The sequence below is a fragment of the Nomascus leucogenys genome, chromosome 7b (assembly GCF_006542625.1).
Source record: "Nomascus leucogenys isolate Asia chromosome 7b, Asia_NLE_v1, whole genome shotgun sequence".
Lineage (NCBI taxonomy): Eukaryota > Metazoa > Chordata > Mammalia > Primates > Hylobatidae > Nomascus > Nomascus leucogenys.
This window is the reverse complement of record NC_044387.1, coordinates 81,551,736-81,575,018: the sequence shown is the minus strand read 5'-3', so window position 1 is coordinate 81,575,018 and position 23,283 is coordinate 81,551,736.

The following is a 23,283-nucleotide window of genomic DNA, read 5'->3' as shown; positions in this document are numbered from 1 at the left end:
GTTGTGCCAATCATGTTCAAGATGGCAGCTCCATCTTCCTATCTCTTTGTCAGCCATGTGTACAGTAAGGAGCAGACAAGATGACACTAGTCAACTAGAAAGCTCATTTGGATAATAAGATTAAGCTGGGTCAGCCAGCCTTCCCTGCAAACTATGTAAACGTCATACCTGATTGAACCAATCTGTGAGCCCTTTGTAAATCAGACACCACCTCCTCAAGCCTGATTGTAAAATCCAGCACATCTGCTGCTGGCCAGTCTTTTCCCATCAGCAGTTCCCTCTTTCTCATTAGAGAGAGAGCTGTTTTCATTTCTCCTTCTTTCTTTTTCTTTTTCATATTAAACCTCTGCTCCTCAACTCCTCATGTGTGTCCATGTTCTAAGTTTTCCTGGCATGTGATGACGAACCCCAGGTACTTACCCCAGACAATGTAGCCACTTCAGTATTGTTATTTTAACAATATTCATTCGTTCAATCATGAGCATTAAGTATTTTTCAACTTTTTGTGTCATCTTCAGTTTCTTTCCTCACTGTTTTATAGTTTTCCTTTTATATATCCTTCACTTATTTGGTTAAATTTATTCCTATGTATTGTAAATGGACTACTTTCTTGATTTCTTTTGCAGGTAGTTCACTGTTAGCATTTATATATCCTACTGATTTTACTGTGCTGCTTTTGTGTCTTGCAACATCACTGGCTTCATTTCAACAGTTTTTTTTTTAAGTCTTTAGGTTTTTCCAAATGTAAGATTATGTCATCTGTGAACAATGCTAATTTGACGTATTCTTTTCTAACTTTGATGCCCTTCATTAATTTTCTTTCTTAACTGCCCTGGCCAGGACTTCTAGGATTATGTTTAATGTAAGTGGTGAAAGTGGGCAGCCTTATCTTATTCCAGATCTTAGAGGAAGGGACTTCGATTTTTCTCCATGTTGTGTGATGTTAGCTTTGGGTTTGTCATATACAACCTTTATTATTTTGAGGTACATGCTTTCTATACACAATTTTTTGAGAATTTTTATCATAAAGCGATATTAAATATAACCAAATGCTTTTTAAGCATCAATTGAAATTATCATGTCTTTTATTCTTTATTCTCTTAACATGATGTATCACTTTTATTAATTTGCATGTGTTAAACAATCCTTGCATCCCTGGGACAAATTCCATTAGATCATGGTAAATAATCTTTTTAAGGTGTTATTCAATTTGGTTTGCTAGTATCATGTTGAGAGTTTTTGCATCTATGTTAATCAGTGGTGATGGCCTGTAGATTTCTTTTTCTGTTGTTGTTGTGTCCTTGTCTGGTTTTGGCATCGTGGTAATGTTGGCCTTATAGAATTAGTTTGTAAGTATTCTCTCTTTAAAATTTTTCCGGGCGCGGTGGCTCACGCTTGTAATCCCAGCACTTTGGGAGGCCGAGGCGGGCGGATCATGAGGTCAGGAGATCGAGACCACGGTGAAACCCCGTCTCTACTAAAAATACAAAAAAAAAATTAGCCGGGCGTGGTGGCGGGCGCCTGTAGTCCCAGCTGCCCAGAGAGGCTGAGGCGGGAGAATGGCGTGAACCTGGGAGGCGGAGCTTGCAGTGAGCCGAGATTGCGCCACTGCACTCCAGCCTGGACGACAGAGCAAGACTCTGTCTCAAAAAAAAAAAAAAAAAAATTTTTCAGGAGCTTGAATAGATTTGATGTTATTTCAGGAGTGAAGACATCAGGTGCTGGGCATTTCTTTGATGGAAGACATTTAAATACGGTTTTGATGCCATTAGTAACTGTTAGTGTGTTGAGGTTTTCTATTTCTTAAAGGTTCAATCTTAGTGGGTTGTATATGTCCAAAATTTTATCCATTTCTTCTGTGTTTTCCAATTTGTTGGAATATCATTGTTTATAATAGCGTCTAATGGGTCTTTGTATTTCTGTGACATTAGTTGTTATGCCTGCTGTTTTGTTTCTGATTTTATTTTTATGGCTTTTATCTGTTTTTTAATCTTAGCTAGTGATATGGTTTGCATTCGTGTCCCCACCCAAATCTCATGTTGAATTGTAATCCCCAATGTTGGAGCGGGGGTCTAATGGGAGGTAATTGGATCATGGAGGTGGATTTCCCCCTTGCTGTTCTCAAGACAGTGAGTGAGTTCTTAAATATCTGGTTGTTTGAAAGTGTGTAACGCATCCTCCTTCACTCTATTCCTCCAGCTCTGACCACATAAGACATGCCTGCTGCCCCTTTGCCTTCTGCCATGATTTTAAGTTTCCTGAGGCCTGCCCAGAAGAAGAAGACTGTAGAGTCTGCAGAACTGTGAGCCATTTAAACTTATTTTCTTTATTAATTGCCCAGTCTCAGGTAGTTCTTTATAAAAGTGCAAGAAAGGACTAATACGATGTAGTATTGCTAAAGTTTTGTCAATTTTGGTTATCTTTTCAAAAAATCAATTTTTCATCTCATTGATTATTTCTATGTTTTTTTTTAGTTTCAATTTTATTTATATCTCTGATGTTTATTATGACTTTTGTTCTACTAATTTGGGGTTTGGTTTTGTTGGTTTTACTTTTCTACTTCCTGAGGTGCATCATTAGCTTTTTAATTAAAAGTCTTTTTACTTTTCTCAGATATGTGTTTATTATTATAACATCTCTCTTGCAACTGCTCTTGCTGTATCCCATAGATTTTGTTATGTTGAATTTTTACTTTCATTATTCAATAAAAGTTCTAAATGTCCTTCTTAATTTCTTCACTGACTCATTGGTTGTTCAGGAGCATGTTGTTTAATTTCCATGTGGTTATGCACTTTCCGGGGTTCATATTATTGATTTCTAGTTTTATTTCATGGTGACCAGAAAAAGATTTGAAATTGAGACTTGTTTTGTGGCTTAATATGTGTTCTATTCTGGAGAATGTTTTCTGTGCTGATGAAGAGAATTAGTATTCTCTAGCAGTTGGGTAAAATATTCTGTAAATGTCACTTAAGCCTATGTGGGCTAGTGTGTGGTTTAACACCAATGTTTCCTTCTTGATTTTCTGCCTGGATGGTATGTTCATTACTGAGAGTGGGGCGTTGAAATTCCCTATTATTATAGTATGTAGTCTATCCATATATAGATATATATATATATCTATATATGGATATATATAGATACATATACACATATATAAATATATATAAATATATTTATATATATATACATGTTTGCTTTATATACTTGGTTGCTCTGGTATTCAGTGCATAAATATGTATAATTTTTATATATCCTTGCTGAATTGTCCCTTTTGTCAGGATATAGTGACTTTCTTTATATTTTTTTCAGTCTTTGACACAGTTTTATTTTATCTGATGTAAGTATAGCTAGTCTTGCTCTTTTTTGTTTTCCATTTGCTGGGAATTTTTTTTTTTTTTTTTTACTTTCTCATATGTGTGTCTTTATAGGTAAAGTGGGTTTCCTGTAGCCAGCATGTAGTTGGGTCTTGTTGCTTTATACATTCAGCCACTCTGTGTCTGTTAATTGGAAAACTGAGTCTATTAACATTCAATTTTCTTATTGATAAGTAAGGAGTACCATGTTGTTTGTTTTTGGGTTGTTTTATAACTCTTCTTCCTTTCTTTCATTCTTACTCTCTTCCTTACTTTCATTCTTACTCTTTTCCTTTGTAGTTAAGTGATTTTCCCTGGTAGAATGTTTAATTTGTTACTGTTTTAAAAAAATACATGCTACAGGTTTTTGCAATGTGATTTCCATGAGGCTTAGGAAAAAAACATCTTATAGATGTAATGAGTTATTTTAAAGAGATCACAACTTAAAACACAAAGAATAGAAACAAAGAAAAAAAATGAAAAAAAGAAACAATGAAAAAAAAAACCTGTGCATTTCCATCATATCCCATACATCATATCCCATACATTCTGATTTTATGTTGTCTCAATTTACATATTTTTATGATGCCTACTCTGAACAGGTTGCTGTAGCTATTATTGTTTCCAACTGATCTGTCTCCTGCCAGGGAATTGACGATGATGGAGAGGCTTGTTGTCCATCTCAATCTCACTGTTTTCATTGTAGAAACCATGAGTTGGGAAGGAAGTTTTCCTGAGCTTGATGCTGAACAGTTTTGGAGGAGGAGTGTTTTGGACATGGTAGTCCAATTCTTCTATCTTCTGCTTATTTTTTGTTCCCTTTCTATGGCCCCCAAAACTACCTCCACTTCATATTTGAGTTCAGGGATACCACTGGTGATAATTTTGGAACTATATTCCTGGTTTTGGTTTTCTGTGGGGGTGAGTGAAGCCAGCTTGGTTCCACATTGCCATTTGGAACCAAAAGTCCCATTCCACCTTTTTATCAGCAGCCTAAACTCATTTTGAGGAATCCAACATAGTATATAGATTTGGAGAAATATGAATCCAGCTACCTAACCTCTCTCCATGGAAAACAAAATGTTTCTTGGAGACATTCTGTGGTGCTTCTTCTCACGCTGCTGGTACAGTTAAGGCAAAGGCACATTCAACCAGATACTCGACGATGATCTTGAGAGGATGATAGGGATCATTTTTGCTAGTACAGCAGATTAAACACACAGCTCCTGTTATGTAGTTGTTTCTTCCTACCCTCCTGAGCTGCCTCAATTACATGTAATTTCCAAATCTAATTTTTCAGCCTTATCATTCAATTTCAGAGCTTTTAATAGATTTATAATAATATCTAATTTGGTAAGATAGCCAGAATCATAATTTCCCTTGCTTGTACACAAATCATAATTTATATTTCTGTCTCACAATCTTTCTTCCTATGTGCTATGGCAAATGCTATTTAAGAGACTCCACATATTTACAGTTATACATAACTGAAGAGGATATATTTTGTATGTAATACTGAGAAACAAAACTATTTGAATAAAAAGTGTTTTTTTTTTTAGGAATCACTCCTCATGATTTTGGATAAGCTAAAAAAGAACAGAGTATAAAAGAGAATAACTATTGAATTTAACATTTAAGATATCAAAATTAATCTTGTCATGGAGTATTAATAATACATCAAGTTTCCCGTAATAGCAATAAATAATGACAATAATAATGATAAAAATAAAAGGTGATTTCTACCAAATATTAAGTCAAAAACTATAGTCATATTAAATTTGCACATAAATTATTTGTAAAGCAGTGGTGTACTTTGCAAAATATGTACAAATCACAATCCACAGTAGTGAAAATATTAACAGTCAGCCAGGGAAATAACTTTTATGGATTTACATAAACTCTGCATTTTCATATATGTATCTGTCAAGAAGGCCACGTCAATAATTTATGAATAATGTATGTTCAACTAACAGATGTCATTATAATACTAACAATTATCAATAATGCAAATGACATGTCTGTTTTATTACACATTTAACTTCCACCATTTAATAGTAAAAATAATCATATTATATAAAAGTACAATATTCAATATTAAATAAAGACTTACTTTTATAACTTTGATTTCAGCAAAGAGAGTTGAATGTCTCCCTTTATTTTACTAATTGTTCTCTCTGCCTTGTTCTTTCATTACTTTACATGCTCCAGAATTATTTATACAATCTCCTGTGTCTTGTCTCTTCAGCTGGTTATCCTAGTAAGATTTTCTCACATTATCATTAAATAGTAATTGTACATGTAAGATGAAAACCGGAAAGTAAGTGTACAATCTATCAAATTAGAGTAACTATCTCCAATAGTATGTAAAAAAGACAACACAGGGGCATATAAAAAGTTTTCTTTATGGAGAAAATGGTCAGAGAGGTCACAGTCTTGATGTTGAATAGTATTTCATTTGAAGCTGAAAGGAATAGGAAAATATTCTTTCTAGTACATTGTAATATTAGTAAAAGCAATAACAGGGTAAAAGCAAAACTGAGCTCTAAGTGCTACCTATGGAAATACATACATAAAAATGATGGTGATACAAGATTGAGGAAAATTTGAACACTCAACAAAGTAGGTTTTATTTTATAATGTAAGCCATGGAAACTCTGGAAACTCATTTAATCAATGTCTTCTTCCTTAGCATCTTGCTTCTTCCTTCTCACCCTCCTTGGATAATGCTAACCACTCTCAAAATATTACTTTGAGCTTTCCCATTCCCCACTGAAAACTAGAGAGATGGAATAAAGAGATGTTTTGCCCTGAAGAGAGCATGCAAAGCAATATTGTTAAAGAGGTTGCCCTCTGCTTGATTCCCTGTTGAAGCTCAATCTGGTCAAGCCAACCTATACACTTTTTACATTTTACATAGCATGGTAAAAATACTTTATTTTACTGTATATCCAGGCAACAATGTAAGAAAACAGTATAATCAATAAAATAGTAGTCTATTTTAGTAGGAATGTGTGTGTGGTTATTTTGTATATTTATCCACTGTCACAAAAGTTGAAACTCAGAGTAATTTTTCTGTGAGTATGAAAAATGTCAATCAAGTAATATTAACTACTACTAACATTGATTCTCTGTGCTGTTGAATGACATCAAATACAGAAAATAAATCTCTTTTAGTAGAATTAAACTCCATGAATGACCTTATTTCAAAAAGTTGTGTTTGATTCTGCATTTAAATAAGTTGTCCATATTCTAGTAACTTCAATTAAATATGTAATATTGTCTTAATGATTATTTTTATTTTATAATCAAGTCTGGCATTTTAAGCTCTTCAGTTACATAACTACATTAGATATAATTAATTATAGACTACCTACAATGGAGTGTGCAAATGAATGCTTCTGTTCACTCATTTATTCATAAAATATTTTAGACTTGCTGTTTGACAAATGCTGCCATAGGAACTATGGGTACTGGGTAGATATGATAGGCTAAATACCTATTCTTATGGATTTTTATTTTATAACCTTAGATTTTCTTGTCCTTACACTTCTTTATATCAAAATATATATACATAGAATTATAATGTTTCTCAGGAAAAATGACCTAGCATTTTGATATGCATTTTTAATTCATCAAGACTGTAAAAGTGTTGCTTTCTGTAATATAAATCAATCATAGAAAGAATCTTTCAAATACTCCACCATCAAGCTATCTCTATATTCCTTTGTTTTGGAGTTCTTATTACTTTTGAACCTTTGAATTTCCATATATATCTTTCCATTATAAAATTATACAATGTTATTTGTATGTACTCTGTACTCATATTTTTCTTCTCCAACAGAGTAGCACAAAAGGAGCCACAAATCTATTCCTATGACTACTGCCACTACTAGTAGAATAATAATTATTATCATAATAATGACAAATTCACTAACCTTTTCTATCATCACTTTCAGTCTGTTTAGTTAAAGAATATTTGCCAACCCTACGGAATGATCAAAAACTGACTGACAGGGCATTAGAGACTTTATAGAAGCTGCCTATCTCAACCTAGTATTTTCTAACTTTTTCCAGGGTGGTCTTACTCAGAAATTCAATCCTGCTTGATGGAGGATGCTAGTATTACCACTTAAAATAGGGAAACAATGTCTTCCATCTTTCAAATTGTCTATATTATAATACTTTACAAACATACCTAGTTTTATTGTGCTCTGCTTTCCTGTGTTTAACAGATATTGCATTTTTTTTTAACAAACCAAAGGTTTGTGACAACCCTATATCAAGCAATTCTATTGGTGCCATTTTTTTCCAACAGCATGTGTTTACTGTCTCTGTGTCACATTTTGGCAATTCTGATTATATTTCAAACGTTTTCATTATTAGTATATCTGTTATGGTGAGCTGTGATCAGTAATCTTTGTTGTTACTATTGTAATTGTTTTGGGGAGCCACAAACTGTGCCCATATAAGACTGCAAACTTGATTGTTCAATGCTGTGTATTCTGACTGCAACATTGACTAGAAATTCCCTTATCTCTCTCCTTCTTCTTGGGCCTTTCTATTTTCTGAGACACAATAATACTGAAATTAAGCCAGTTAATAACCCTAGAGTGACTTCTAAGTATTCAAGTGAAAGGAAGAGTCTCATGTCTCTCACTTTAAATCAGAAGCTAAAAATAATTTAGCTTATTAAGGAAGGCATGCCAAAAGCCAAAATAGGCTCAAAGTTAGGCTTCTTGGATTAACCAGTTAGCCCAGTTGTAAATGAAAAGGAAAAGTTCTTAAAAATAATTGAATGTGCAACTCTAATGAAAATGTGCATGATAAGAAAGTAAAATAGCATTATTGATGATCAAAGTTTTTGTTGTCTAAATAGAAGATTAAACTGGTCATAGCATTCCTTTAAGCTAAAGCCTAATTCAGAGCAAGACCCTAGCTCTGTTCAATTCTCTGAAGGCTGAAATAAGTGAGAAAGCTGCAGAAGCGAAGTGAAGGTAGCAGAAGTTGGTTCATGAAGTTTAAGAAAATAATTTGTTTCATAACATAAAAGTGCAAGGTGAAGCAGCAAGCGCTGATGGAGAAGTTGCAACAAGTTTTCCTGAAGATCTAGCTAAGGTAATTGATAAGGGTGGCTACACTAATCAGCATATTTTTAATGTAGACCAAACAGCCTTCCATTGGAAAACCTTGCCATCTAGGACTTTTCATAGCTAGACAGAAGTCAATGACTAGCTTCAAAGCTTCAAAGAACAGGTTGACTCTCTTACTGGGGGCTAATGTGACTGACAACTTTAAGTTGGAGCCAATGCTGATTGTCATTCTGAAAATCCTAGGACCTTTAAGAATTATGTTAAATTTACTTTACCCTTGCTCCATAAATGAAACAACAAAGCCTGGATAACAGTACATCTTTTTGCAGCATGATTTACTGAATATTTTAAGCCCACTGTTGAGAACTACTGCTCACAGGAAAAAGATCCCCCTCAAAATATAAGTGCTCATTGATAATGCACCTTTCTCACCAAAGAGTTCTAATGGAGATGTACACGGAGATTAATGTTATTCTTATGCCTGCTAACAGAATATAAATTCTGTAACCCATGTATCAAGGAGCAGTTTTGACGTCCAAGTCTTATTATTTAAGGAATACATTTGTAAGGCCATAGTTGCCACTGATAGTGATTCCTCTATAGGATGTGTGCAAAGTAAATTAAAAACCTTCTGGAAAGAATTCACCATTTTTGATGCCACTGAGATCATTCATGATTTATGGGAGGAGGTCAACATAATAACATTAATAGGAGTTTGGAGACAATTGTTTCTCATCCTCCTGGATGACTTTAAGGGGTTCAAGACTTCGGTGAAGGAAGTAACTGTAGATGTGGTGAAAATAGCAAGAGAACTAGAATTAGAAGTGGAGCCTGAAGATGTCACTGAATTGCCGCAATCTCATACAGGTATCTCCAGGTACCTGTTATTTTTCATGTAATTTGACTACTGATTTTTAACTCTTTGCTAGTTATTTATCCACATAACCAAAAGTGCTTTTATTTTTCAAAAAAATCTAAGAATATTTTCCTTGTTGACTCCTACTCTGTCACATCTAATAGTTAAATTTAGGTAATTTTCCTTTGAACATAAATTTGAATTTACTATATTTTATTCCTTCTATTATGCACTTTCTGGCATCAAAGGAGAAATGACACCCTCATCTGTAAAATTACTGAACCCATGAGCTTCTTGTGCCTCACATTGCTGAACTGAACTGTGGAGTAAGATATGAAATTTATTTTATCAACCCTGTAGTTCACAAACCATGTCTAGTTTCCCAGATTTCCCACACTGAAATTCTCAATAGTGGGGTAAAATCTTAAGTTAATTTGAATATGTTAGCATTTGCGGGTCAACAATCCTCTATAGATCCTATTCATGAGGAAAGCTAAGGTATGTGTGAAATTTGTTTTGTGGGAAGGGAGACATGGGGGAAAGAATGAAACTGAGCCAGTTTTGAAGTACAAGATGGAGAGCAATGTTTTCATCACTACTATTCTATCCCTAGATGTTAATAACCAAGAAATTTCTATATCTACTCACTGTAACAGGGAAGATTCTTGAAATGATAATTGCTGTTCTAGAAGTTTCAGTCAGCCACATGACCCTAAATCTTTTCCATGCGTATTTTTGCACCAGAATTCTTTGGGCCAGCAAACCTTTGGATTGGTGAATGATGTAAGAATTACGCAGCTGAAGGAGAACCTCCAAAAACATGAGTACATCAGAGAGCTTATAAAACAGAAAATATTTTTGGTATCTGAGTCCTCTTGAAGGTGGTTGTAGGCGATAGGATTAGAGATCTGAGCACAATGTAGATATGTATTTCCCTCATACATTTTGAAAACCAAGGAAAAGTAAGTCTCACAAAGCACATCATGCCAAAATGGAGTAACTCCAAAGAAAAGCAGAAAAAGTTCATGTTATCAAAAGAAAATGTGAGATTGGCCCCTCTGTTGGTAGCTTCCTATAGCTTCAGAGAGAGCTGGAGATTAGACATAATTCAAATATTTCCAGGCTCTACATTTGAGCCGTCCATACCAAAATATCGGTCAGAACTTGGCTGCACTTCCCAATGGATCCCATGGTTCAGATGAAGAAGACGTCTAGCAAATGAAGGTCAAAGTGGGATTAGCAGGTTCTCTAGCCTAGGTAAAAGAAATATAGAGGCCAGTGTCCTAAAGATGTCAGCACAGATGAGGGAAGACAATGATAATCTAAATATAAAATTCGAAGTAATTAGTTAACCCTAAGACTTAGGGTTAGAAGGATAAGGGGGAGAGAGCAATACTGAATGAAATAAAGATTAATGCCAAACAAATCAATTTAAACCTTGAAATAATTTTTTAAATTTCAGAATTGGAGTAAGGAAATACATTGAAATTGCTAGATTAAGTTATCTTGCTAGAGAACTGAGCATGAACTAAAGTTTATTATATAACCACAAATAAGGTGCTTCTCTTCTGTGAACACCTGAGTTTTGACTGTGGATCACATATGTTTCTTTTTTTTTTTTTTTTGAGACGGGGTCTCGCTGTGTCGCCCAGGCCCAGGCTGGAGTGCAGTGGCGGGATCTCGACTCACTGCAAGCTCTGCCTCCCGGGTTCACGCCATTCTCCTGCCTCAGCCTCCAGAGTAGCTGGGACTACAGGCGCCCGCCACTATGCTCGGCTAATTTTTTGTATTTTTAGTAGAGACGGGGTTTCACCGTGTTAGCCAGGATGGTCTCGATCTCCTGACCTTGTGATCCACCCGCCTCAGCCTCCCAAAGTGCTGGGATTACAGGCGTGAGCCACCAAGCCCGGTGGGATCACATACATTTCTACACTCTGTTTTTCAGTTTTACCCAGGATTGTTCTGTCTTTTAAAATTTCCCTCTGATTCTTGTTCATTTAACCTCCACAGAAACTCATTGCTCTCAAGTTGCATGATGCATTAGCTATAACACTCTGATTCTGCCTGTTCCTCTCAAAAAATGCCTTGTTCTGGACCTTTCTCACCCTTCATCATAATTGCATTTACTCCATCAAAATTTACATGCCCTGTGTGCCATTATTTCTAAGAAAAAAATGCTAGCATAAATCAATTCCAAACCTGCCATATAAATAATTAAAAAAGTACCAGGTTTACTTACCCTAGGATGCCTGTGGCCTTTAGTTATTTAGACAGCAGTTATTTTGAAATGGAGTTTGATAAGGTGTCTTCAATTAAAAATTGCAGCATTATATCTGCACTTAGGACTTAAAATGTAAAAAGATGTCATTAAACCTACTTCAGGACTAAGAAATGCTAGAGAACCCACTAACATTGTCTTATTCGATACACTTTCCACTGCCTACATGTAGGTATGATGCCTTGAAGTGTGGCAAATATTAATATGGATCTAAATTGTTAATTTTTTTGACATGCATTAATTTCTAATTTAAAGACTGAAACATTATAAAATAATAAACACAAACTTACTGTCTTGTTCACACTATATTTTATTTAAACCATTTCATTGTATATGATAGTGTGGTTTTATTACACTCTGAGACTGGCACTTACATTTTTCTGGTAGTATACACATAAATGCAGTCATGCACCACATAACAACATTTTGGTCAATGATGGTCTGCACATGCAATAGTGGTCCCATAATATTAAAGCTGAAACTTAATTTTGCTTAGTAACATCTTGATTCTCACCCTGTATTGGCATCTGCTAATATGTGTGTTTGTGTTTTAGTTTTTAAGAAAAAATGTTCTAAAAGTGAAATAAATAGTTTAAAAATATAAAAAGCTTATAGAATAAGAATATAAAGATAAAAACTGTGTTGATGTATAAAGTGGTTGTGTTTTAAATTAAGTGTTATTATAAAAGACAAAAAGTTAAAACAATTAGAAAGTTTATTAAAAATTACAGCAAGCTGGCATGGCATGGTGGCACACGCCTGTAATCCCAGCACTTTGAGAGGCCGAGGTGGTGGATTGCCTGAGACCAGGAGTTCGCGACCAGCCTAACATGGTGAAACCTCGTCTCTACTGAGTACAAAAAAAGTAGCCGGTGTTGTTGGCACATGCCTGTAATCCAAGCTACTTGGGAGGCTGAGACAGGAGAATCGCTTGTACCTGGGAGGCAGAGATTGCAGTTAGCTGAGATCGCGCCATTGCACCCTGGCCTGGGCAACAAGAGCAAAACCCCGTCTCAAAAAAAAAAGAAAGAAAAAGAAAAACTTACAGCAAGCTAAGTTCAATTTATTACCAAAGAATTAAAAATATACATTATAGGCCGGGTGCAGTGGCTCACGCCCGAAATCCCAACACTTTGGGAGGCCAAGGTGGGCGGATCATGAGGTCAGGGGATCGAGAACATCCTGGCTAACACGGTGAAATCCCATCTCTACTAAAAGTACAAAAAATTAGCCGGGTGTGGCAGCGGGCTCCTGTAGTCCCAGCTACTCAGGAGGCTGAGGCAAGAGAATCACTTGAACCCAGCAGGTGGAGCTTGCAGTGAGTCGAGATCGCACCACTACACTCCAGCCTGGGTGACAGAGTGAGACTCCGTCTGAAAAAAGAAAAAAAAAAAAAAAAATACATATATATATATATAAACTTATATATATATACACATATATATGTGTATATATATATATACTTTATATATACACATATATATATATATATATATAAACTTAGTGTTGCTTAAGTATCTAGTGTTTATAAAATCGACAGTGTTTATAAAGTCTACATTAGTGTGAAGGTCCTAGACCTTCACATTCATTCACCACTAACTCCCTGACTTACCCAGAGAAAATTTCAGACCTGCAAGCTCCGTCCATGCTAAGTTTTTTATTTTTTATTTATTTTTTATTTTTTTATTTTTGAGACGGAGTCTCGCTCAGTAGCCCAGGCTAGAGTGCAATGGCGCGATCTCGGTTCACTGCAAGCTCCACCTCCCAGGTTCACACCATTCTTCTGCCTCAGCCTCCCAAGTAGCAGGGACTACAGGCGCCCACCAGCACGCCCCGCTAATTTTTTTTTTGTAAATTTAGTAGAGACGGGGCTTCACCGTGTTAGCCAGGATGATCTCGATCTTCTGACCTCGTGATCCGCCCATCTCGGCCTCCCAAAGTGCCGGGATTACAGGCGTGAGCCACTGCACCCGGCCTCATGGTAAATTTTCTATACAAGTGCAGCATTTTTTCTTGTGTATAGTTGTTCACATTACCCTATAATGATTCTTCTTATTTTGTGCATCAGTTGTAATATCGTCTCTTTCTGATATCTGATCTTATTTATATGACATCTTTCATTTTTTCAGCCTAACTTCGCCAATTTTGTCTGTTTTTTCAAATATCCAAGTCAATTATTTTATAAAAATTATTTTTTTATTCTCCATTTATTTTGCCTTAACCTTTATTATTTCTTTTCTTTTCTGAATTTGTGGCATAGTTTGTCTTATTTTCTAGTTCTTTAAGGTAAGGTTAGGTTGCTTATTTGATGCCCTTCTTTAATGTAGGTATTTATCATGATAAACTTCTTCCTTAGAACTACTTTTGCTATATTTCATAATTTTGGTACATTTTGTTTTTAATTTTTTAAGTTATTCTCTAATTTCCCTTTTGATTTCTTCTTTTACCCATTGATCACTCAAGAGTATGTTGCTTTAACATATTTGTGAATTTACAATATTTCTTCTATTATTGATGTCTTAATTTTATTCAATTGGGGTTGAAGATAGTCGGTATAATATCAATCATCTTAAATTTCTTAACACTTGTTTTGTGATGTAATGTAATTTGTACTGGAGAATGATCAGTGTGTGCTTGTGCAGAATATATATTTTGCTGCTGTTGAGTAGAATGTTCTGTATATGCCTATTAGGTCAATTTGTTCCTGTAATGTTGTTCATGTCCACTTTTCTTTGTTGACTTTCTGCCTGGATGTTCTAGCTATTCTTAAAAGTGTATTATTAAAGTTTCTTATTATTTTGCTATTGCTATCTATTTTCCTTTTAGTTCTGTCAGTGTTTGCTTTACATATTTATCTAGTGGTGGTTACATATGTATTTACAATTTTTATATATTCCTGGTTGACTGATTCATATCATTATAAAATGACTGTGTCGTGACAGTTTTTCTTTCTTTTTTTTTTTACTTAAAGTCTATTTTCTCTCATATAAATATAGCCATCTCTGGCTGTTTTTTGGTTACCATCTTCATGGATCATTTCTTTTCATTTCTTCTTTTTCAGCCTTTGTGTGTCCTTAAATCTAAAGCGATTCTCTCATAGATAGCATATAGTTGGGTCTTAGTATTTTTTTTACTTTATTTATGTTCAGCCACTCCAAGTCTTTTAAATGAGAGTTTAATCCATTTACATTTAAGGTAATTATTTATAGAGAAAGATATTCTACTACCATTTTGTTATGTTTTTCTCTATTGTAATTCTTGTATCCCTTTCCTCTCTATCTCCCTTTGTATTTAGTTGATTTTCTTTTGTATCGATGTGCTTTGATATCTTTATCTTTGCGCACACGTGTGTGTGTGTGTATGTGTGTGTGTATTCTGTAAATATTTTCTGTGTGGTTGCCATGGGGCTAACAAAATATCATGTTTATATAGTTTATTTTACTTGATATGTTAATCTCATACAAAAGCTGCATGTTTACTTTTTCCCAATCCCATACATTTGTTATTGATGACAGAATTTATACCTTTCTATGTCTTTTCCCTGAACTTCTTTTTATACTTATATTTACTAATACTTTTGTCTTTAACTTTAATACCAGAATTAAAAGTAATTTAATCACTACTGTTACATATTACAGTATTCTTTGTATACACATTTATCTCTACCAGTGAATTTTATACTTTCATATGTTTTTTTGTTGCTATTTGGCACTGTTTTGTTTCAACTTGCAACACTCCCTTTAGCTTTTATTGTAAAGTAAATCCAGGGTGATGAACTCAACTTTTCTTTGTCTTGAAAAGTCTTTATCTCATATATATTTTTAAAGTCAGTTATGCTAATTATAGTATCCTTGGTGGGCAGGTTTCTGTTTTTCCTCTTAACACTTTAAATATATCATTTTACTCCCTTCTGATCTATAAGGTTGCTGTTGAAAAAACCTGATAATTTTAGATAACCTTCCTTATATGTAACAAGTCATTGTTCTCTTGCTGCTTTCAGAATTCTCTTCTTGTCTTTGCCTTTTGATAATTTAATTATAATATGTCTCAGTGTAGACTTCCTTTTGAGTTTTTATTTTTGGGGAGTGTCTTGGTTTCATGAATCTGGATATCCATTTTCCTCCCAAGATGTGAGAAGATGGGGGCTATTATTTTTTGAAATAATCTTTCTACTTCTTTATCTCTTCTTCTTCTGGACCTCTCATAGTGCTCTTTTGGTTCTTGGGATGGTGCCCCACAAGACTTGTAGGTTCTGTTTTATTTCTTATGTTATTTTTAAAAATGGTTGCTTTTCTGCTTAGATAATTTAAATGATTTGTCTTCCAACTCACTGATTCTTTCTTCTACTTGATGAAGTCTGCCATTGAAAAATTCAAGTGAGGTATTCTTCAGCTCCAGTATTTCAGTTTTCTTTTTAATTTTTGATTGCTTTTTGTTGGTATTCTCATTTGTGTGTGTGTGTGTATGCATTATTTTCCTGATTTCACTGATTTGTCTACCTCTATTTTATTGCAACTCACTGAGCTTTTTAAAGAATTTTGAATTTGGAATTATTTGTTAGACAAGTAATAGATCTCCATTTGTTTGGAGTCAGTTACCAGAGATTTATTTTGGTTCATTGATTGTATCATGTTTCCCTAATTATTTGTGTTCCATGTACCTTCGCTTTGGTGATTGTGTATTTGAAGAAAAGACCACCTTCCCAGTCTTCATGGACTGGCTAAACCAGAGAAGTATTTTCACCAATAATTTTGGCTAGAAATTCTCAGTGCCTATCAAACAGCAATCATAATACACTTTTCTTTTGTTCTTAGCTCCCTCCCCATAATTGTGCCACTTCTGTCAGCATTACAGGTGAGATGAGATATAAGCTGGCCCTATAAGCAGCACCCTGAAAAGTTGGGACTTGGGACACACATTCAACTTCTACTATTTCCTTTCTTTGGGAGAAGCCTGAGCTTCCATCTTTTCTCCCAATCTTGCAGAATTATGCTAGGCCACAGAAATCTGCCACTTCCTTTTTATTTCTTCTTAGCTGCCACAGGTATCCACATTTTGACAGTTTCATCAGCACTTCATGTAAGATGAACAGAAGCCCATTGGATAGCACACCAAATTACCAGGGAAGTTGAATGGATAATGATTTACTCTTTGTTTTCCCCCCAGAAATAAATTACAGGTCAGGGTGATCTCTGCAGAATTGAGCTGTGTTGGCTTTAGGGCCTGGCTGATGTAGGTAAAGTAAAATTGCTCTTTTGTTTTCTTTTTAATGTAGTTGTTTGTGATTTTGTGCTCATCTGGGGTACTTCAACCTCTTAAACGATATCTAGACTTCTCATAGAAATATTCAGTCCTCATATTATTATTGACTCAGTATTTCTGTGGTAGAACAAGGGCTGGGTCTTCCTATTCTGCTATATTGCTAATGTCATCCTCACATACATATTGATTTTAAAATGAGAAAACTCTTGTAATTAATGATAGATTAAAAATAGAAAAACTGTGAATATATCATGGGAAGTAATTGTCTAAAAACTTCAATAGCTGTATATTGTTAATTTCACAATAAGTGTCATGTGAAATTTGCTGGGGTGAATAAAATGAAAAAGCAAAAAATATTTGTTTGCCTAAAATAAATTTATACATAATAAAAGTAATAATATAGAGAAATATTTAGAAGATACATTCTTAATTTGGAAAGAAATGCTCTTCAAAATTAAAAAGAAAATTAAATAAATTAGTCACTTGCAATCAAAATTAAATATTTAACAACAAAGTTAAATCATATTTAAAAGATCAAAGTGTGTGACTTTGGCCAGCTTTCAAATGACTTGGTCTTTACACAAACTAAAAACTATTTTTGGATGGATAATTAATAAAATACATTATTTATTTGTTTTATGAAAGTTTTGTTAGACAATTCTATAATTGTAAAGACCAATAATATTTTCAGAAGTAAAAAATCAATTAAGCTGCTAATTATCCACTAAATATAGCATCTTTTTAACAACAATTATAATTAACTTAAAATATTAAAATTTCATGTAATTTTTTTTAGTTTCAATTAACTATGTGTTGCAAGAGACATTGCTCATTTGACAGTTGGAGTACATATTTTCTCAAAGTACTTCTGAATTAAGAAAAAAATTGCTGCCAGTTTGCAGCTTAAAAATTGAGCTCATGTCAAATATTTTAGAATCTATGGCATGTCAAAGAAGAATCTCAATTAAATATAAAGAATTAGTTTTTGTGATGTATGATGCTTAATTACTTTAGTTTAACAATGTGGATTTGAAATTTAAATATATATTGGGAAAAATATACTGAGTTTTTTTGAAGTAGATTCTATAAAAAAGTAGTGAATACAGTTGTTGATAGCATTCAGTATATACTTGCAGATGCTATAAATCATCACTAGTTTATGTAGTTGCTGAATGCAATAAAACATAATAAATTATATGATGTTGTTTGCCAAACCTCATTGACACAAAGACTATTATAAAGCTTCAATATAGTGTTATTAGATACTTTGTGATATATATATATAGAGAGAGAGTACCTTTTTGTAAGGCTTGTGATATATATGGAATTCCTTTAAAAAAACACTAACAATTACTTCCTTAAGCTACTGTGAAGAAGGTAGTCATGGGAAGAGAAGGAAATGATTGAGCAGTTTACAAAGGAATTATTCTGGTATCTTTGTCAGATATGAGGGTGTATTAGTTAGTTTTCATGCTGCTGATAAAGACATGCCTGAGACTGGGAAGAAAAAGAAGTTTAATGGACTTACAGTTCCACATGGCTGGAGAGGCCTCACAATCATGGCAGAAGGCAAGGAGGAGCAAATCACGTCTTACATGGATGGTGGCAGACAGAGAGAGAGCCTGTGCAGGGGAACTCCTCTTTTTAAAGCATCAGATCTTGTGGGACCCATTCACTATCATGAGAACAGCACAGGAAAGACCCATCCCCATGATTCAATTATCTCCCACAAGGTATCTCCCATAACACGTGGGAATTATGAGAGCTACAAGATGAGATTTGGGTGGGGACACAGAGCAAACCATATCAGAAGGATTGAGAACTATGAGTTGGAATTATTTCCAACATGGATTGCAAATCTGGACTAAACTATCAATAAATATTTCAATTTAGACTACAATAAAATGTTTCTAGTTGTTCAGAAATATGAATTTAGTGTTCTTAAAAATTCATGTTATTATTTTATATTATTCTTTTTACTTATCTTTTTAGACTGTTATTTTGATAAGCCTCTACAAGCATTTTTATATAAAAATAGCTGTACTGGATAAAACCTTAACTACCACAAACAAGATTATGTGTCCATTGGGATACATAATTTTCATTGCCATATCATGTTTCTGCAGTCTGGACTTTCTAAGCAAAAGCACTGATAATTTTTGCAATGATGTTTGTATATTTGCAGAAATATATTCCTTTTACAAGTCTATGCTGAGGTGAGTACACATGTTGAATATATTTCTGAATCTCCGAATTTTGCTATGCATAGCAAATGTATATTCTTAGAAGATTTACGTATTGTCTCCCTTTGTGTCAGAGAAGGTAGTCTTTTTATAGTATAGATAAAGCCTCTCTCCTCAGAAATATTCTAGGATAGTAAAGTCTCATTCCCCATTCTGGAGATGATACTTTTATATTCCAGAGTAAACACAAGCTCTCTCTTTCTCTCTTAGAAAGAGAGGTCCTCAGTAGACCTATAATGCACCCTACTGCATGTGCAAGTATCATCTAGCCCTTTGTTTGGATACTGTTAAGTGTATAGTCAGGCAAAATCAAGTAAGTACCACAATTAACAGCATGTTAGCTGTGCTAAAATTTTCTATTTCTCTCCAGGTATATTATATGACAACTATTCATATATTTCTTCTTTGCTTCACTATTGTGAAGTAAGTAAATATATCTAATTTGTCTTTGGTATTTTTTTGCCCAGAATAGTAATATATTAAAAGGATAATAAAAACACATGAGCTTTGTTGTCTACTGAGTCCACTTGTTTATAAATTTAACACAATATTTTAGAGCTTGGATAAATGTGTTGGTATTTGAAATACTGGGTCTATTTAAGACTTTTGCAGAATTTAGGCCTGCTTAATTTATAGACTGAAATATGTCAAACATAATAATAGAAATGCATCTATAATGGATATACCTCTTTCTATAAAAAGTTTAAAGGAATTCTGTTAATATTTTTGCTTTTGAAATAATTCTGTAACAATGAACTTATTAAATTCACAATTGGCTATAATCTATAACTAAGCAAATCAAATCTGGAAGAGTTTTACAAAGTGAGAAAATAAAACCAAACTATTTCTAATTTAGTATATTTTATAAATGTCAGATTTTATTAATACAATAGCTAATTTGATGTAGTGTTACATTTTATATTTATTTCAGTAAATATATTACTTTCTAATTTCCAGGCTTCTGTTGTTATTACAGAAATAAAATTTGTTTTAAGTTTTTTTTTTTTTTTAAGATCTTTTACATTTCCCGGACCCTTGAAAACTCTAGGCCCATTTTACTTAAAGACTAATAAAAAAATTCTGCATAAGACCCTTACTATAGACTTGGGGGGGGGGGGGAGGGGGGGGGGGGGGGGGGGGGGGGGGGGGGGGGGGGGGGGGGGGGGGAGAGGACTATACTGGACAAATTAAAAAAAAAAAAAAAAAAAAAAAAAAGACCTTACTTAGAATCTTGACTTACTTAAAATATTTTCAGTATAACTCTGTGATCTCCAAAGCTATCTAGATTATTTCAGTAATTTTCACTCTCTGATGGCATGTGGATGAATGTTCCTTACCCCTTGAGGGTACTATGGCTAGCGTCCCTTTCTATAGATTACTTCAGGTGACAATGCTTGGAGCATTGATTATTCACTCCTAACTTTACAGGAGAACCTTAATTCTGCAGCATCTTTATTTCGTAAAAAGAACAACACATAATTCATGCAAAAAGGGGACTTATTTAATTACTTGGTGTTAAACTGGGAAATCTAGAACAAATTTATGATAGATCTAAAAAGGAAAGCGGAAAACTTGAAGGCTGATGATAGGCTCAAGTTGCCTCAATAGCCAACATTATATTAGATGTTATGGAAAATGTACAACCTCCTCGGTAAACATGAAACTACATTAGGAATTGAGTTAACAAAGTATTTTTGTTTTCATGGATACTTTAGTATAAATCATGATTTGAAAAAGTGATGAAAATTAGAAAGTGTTGTTTGTAATTTTCTTTTTGATATTTTTGTGTTGCTCGCCTGATTATGTGAGAGTGTTTGGCTTTTTAGTTCTGTGTATACATAGTTTAAAGGGTCTATATAAAACACGAGCTGAAAAAATGAAAATTTTCATGTCACTTTTTGCAAAATGCTACAATTTAAAATCAACTTTCTTGTTTTTGATCCTTAAACGAAAGTTAGTGTTACAATATCTTTAATTTTCAAAAAGCCCTTAAACTTTGAATACAAAATGGAAAAATTAGTTGCCTTGGAAACTAAAGAAGTTCTAAACTTTCTAAATACATTATTAACCCATTATCATGCAGCTGTAGTATTATATTTAAATAGAAAGGTAATTGATTTTATCATCATATTGTTTTTCCTGTGTAGTATAATATAAAGTAATTCTTACAAAATATAACATATAATACAAGATATTTTAAAATGAAATCATTATAGCCTTTGACACACACTTGAAATTCCTTTTTTCCTTCCTACTAGAAGTATTTGTTCAAAAATGCACACACTTTTATTTATGTTGCTTATATTTGTATGCATTGAACTATAATTCTTTTGTGTAAAATATTTTGTACCTCTCTTTTAAAGTTATTTTTTAAAAATTTCTGAAATAAAAACTTTCAATTATATTGGATGAAACACCGTTGCCACCATTACTTCTTATCAAGCTCCACAGTCAATATATTCTCTCCAAATACAAAAATACACATTTTAAATGTAAAGAAATGTTGAAAGTTAAAGTATATAAAAGATGTATTAAATAAATAAAAAAATATATAGAGTGGTAAGGGTATAGCAAATCCTGAAAAATACAGTGTCAGTGGATTGAAAACATTAACTTCATCAAATAGATATACAAAGTCTACATTTTAAATGTACATATCAATAAACCTATAACATAAATACATAGAGAAAAACTAAACCTATCTCATAAATACATAGAGCAAAACTAAAATGAAAAATATTATGTGTTATTTTATCATGTGTCAAGACATTTTATCTCTTACCACAGATGTTAACAAACCTTTCTCAGTAACACTGTTGTACTAGAATATGGTTGTATTAAAACATTGTTGTAATTGTTATAATAGAAAAATTATTTGAACTGATTCTCAAAGAAATTAGATGATTTGAAAAGCCCAGTCAATAACTTGAACTAATTTATATTTATTGAATACCACATTAAAAAAAAACATGACGGGCCATAGAAGAAGCTTATAAACAAAAACATTATTTTTTCTGATGCTAGATGACTAGATAATAAATACAGTAAAGCCAATGATCAATTAATATAAATAAGATAAAATTAAATCTGTAATTGTGTGAAAGAGAAAGAGCAAATTAATCCTAAGTAAAGTAGAAAAAACAGTAAGGAAATAGTAGAAATCATTGAAATGAAAATCAAATGCAGAACACAATAAGTAAGACCAATAGTTGGCTTTGTGGAAAGACTATTAAATCAACAAACATCTGGCAAAACTGGACATTGATAGATAAAAACAGTAAAACCTGAATTACTCACATCAAGAATCAAAGGATACATCACAAGATGGGACATTCTACAAGGTAAACATCCTGTCAAAAATATCAAGGTCATATATACAAAAGAGGGACACAGAAATTCTTCCGTATTAAAAAAAAGAAAAAAGAGATACGACAAATAATACAATAAATAATATTGAATTTTATAGGACTATCAATAATATTATCAAAACAAGTTACAGAATCTCAAAAAAGGCTGTAAATTAGATAAAATATTTTTTCTGCATTAATATAATTGGCATATGAGTGTATAAATACATATATTTATGGACACATCACTGTGTACTTCATTTATAGCAAATAGAAACCAAAATATTTACTTGTAAATGGTTATCAGATGTGCAGTTTATTCTTTAACAGTTTAGAAAAATAATATATGCATGTTTATCTATCATTATTTTGTACTATTTTACAACTTTTCTGTAGGTATATGAAATTATATAACATTTTTTCAAAAGGAAAAAAATTATTTATTGGATGTGACTATTTTATATTGTTCAGTTAAATTGAATTGATATGTGAAGGATATTTTGAACACCTAAGTAATACCATTCTGGACATTGACCTTGGCAAATAATTTATAGTTAAGTCCTCAAAGATAATTGCAAGAAAAACAAAAATGAAAAGTGGGACTTAGTTAAACTGAAGAGCTCTGCACAGCAAAATAAACTATCAACAGAGTAAACAGACAACCAGCAGAATCGAGAAAAATTTTCACAAGCTGTACATCTGACAAAGGTCTCATATCCAGAATTTGTAAGAAACTTAATTCAACAAGCAAAAATCAAATAACCCCATTAAAAAGTGAGCAAAGGACATGGATGGAAACTTCTCAAAAGAAGACATACAAGCAGCCAACAAATATTTGAGAAGGTCTTCAACAT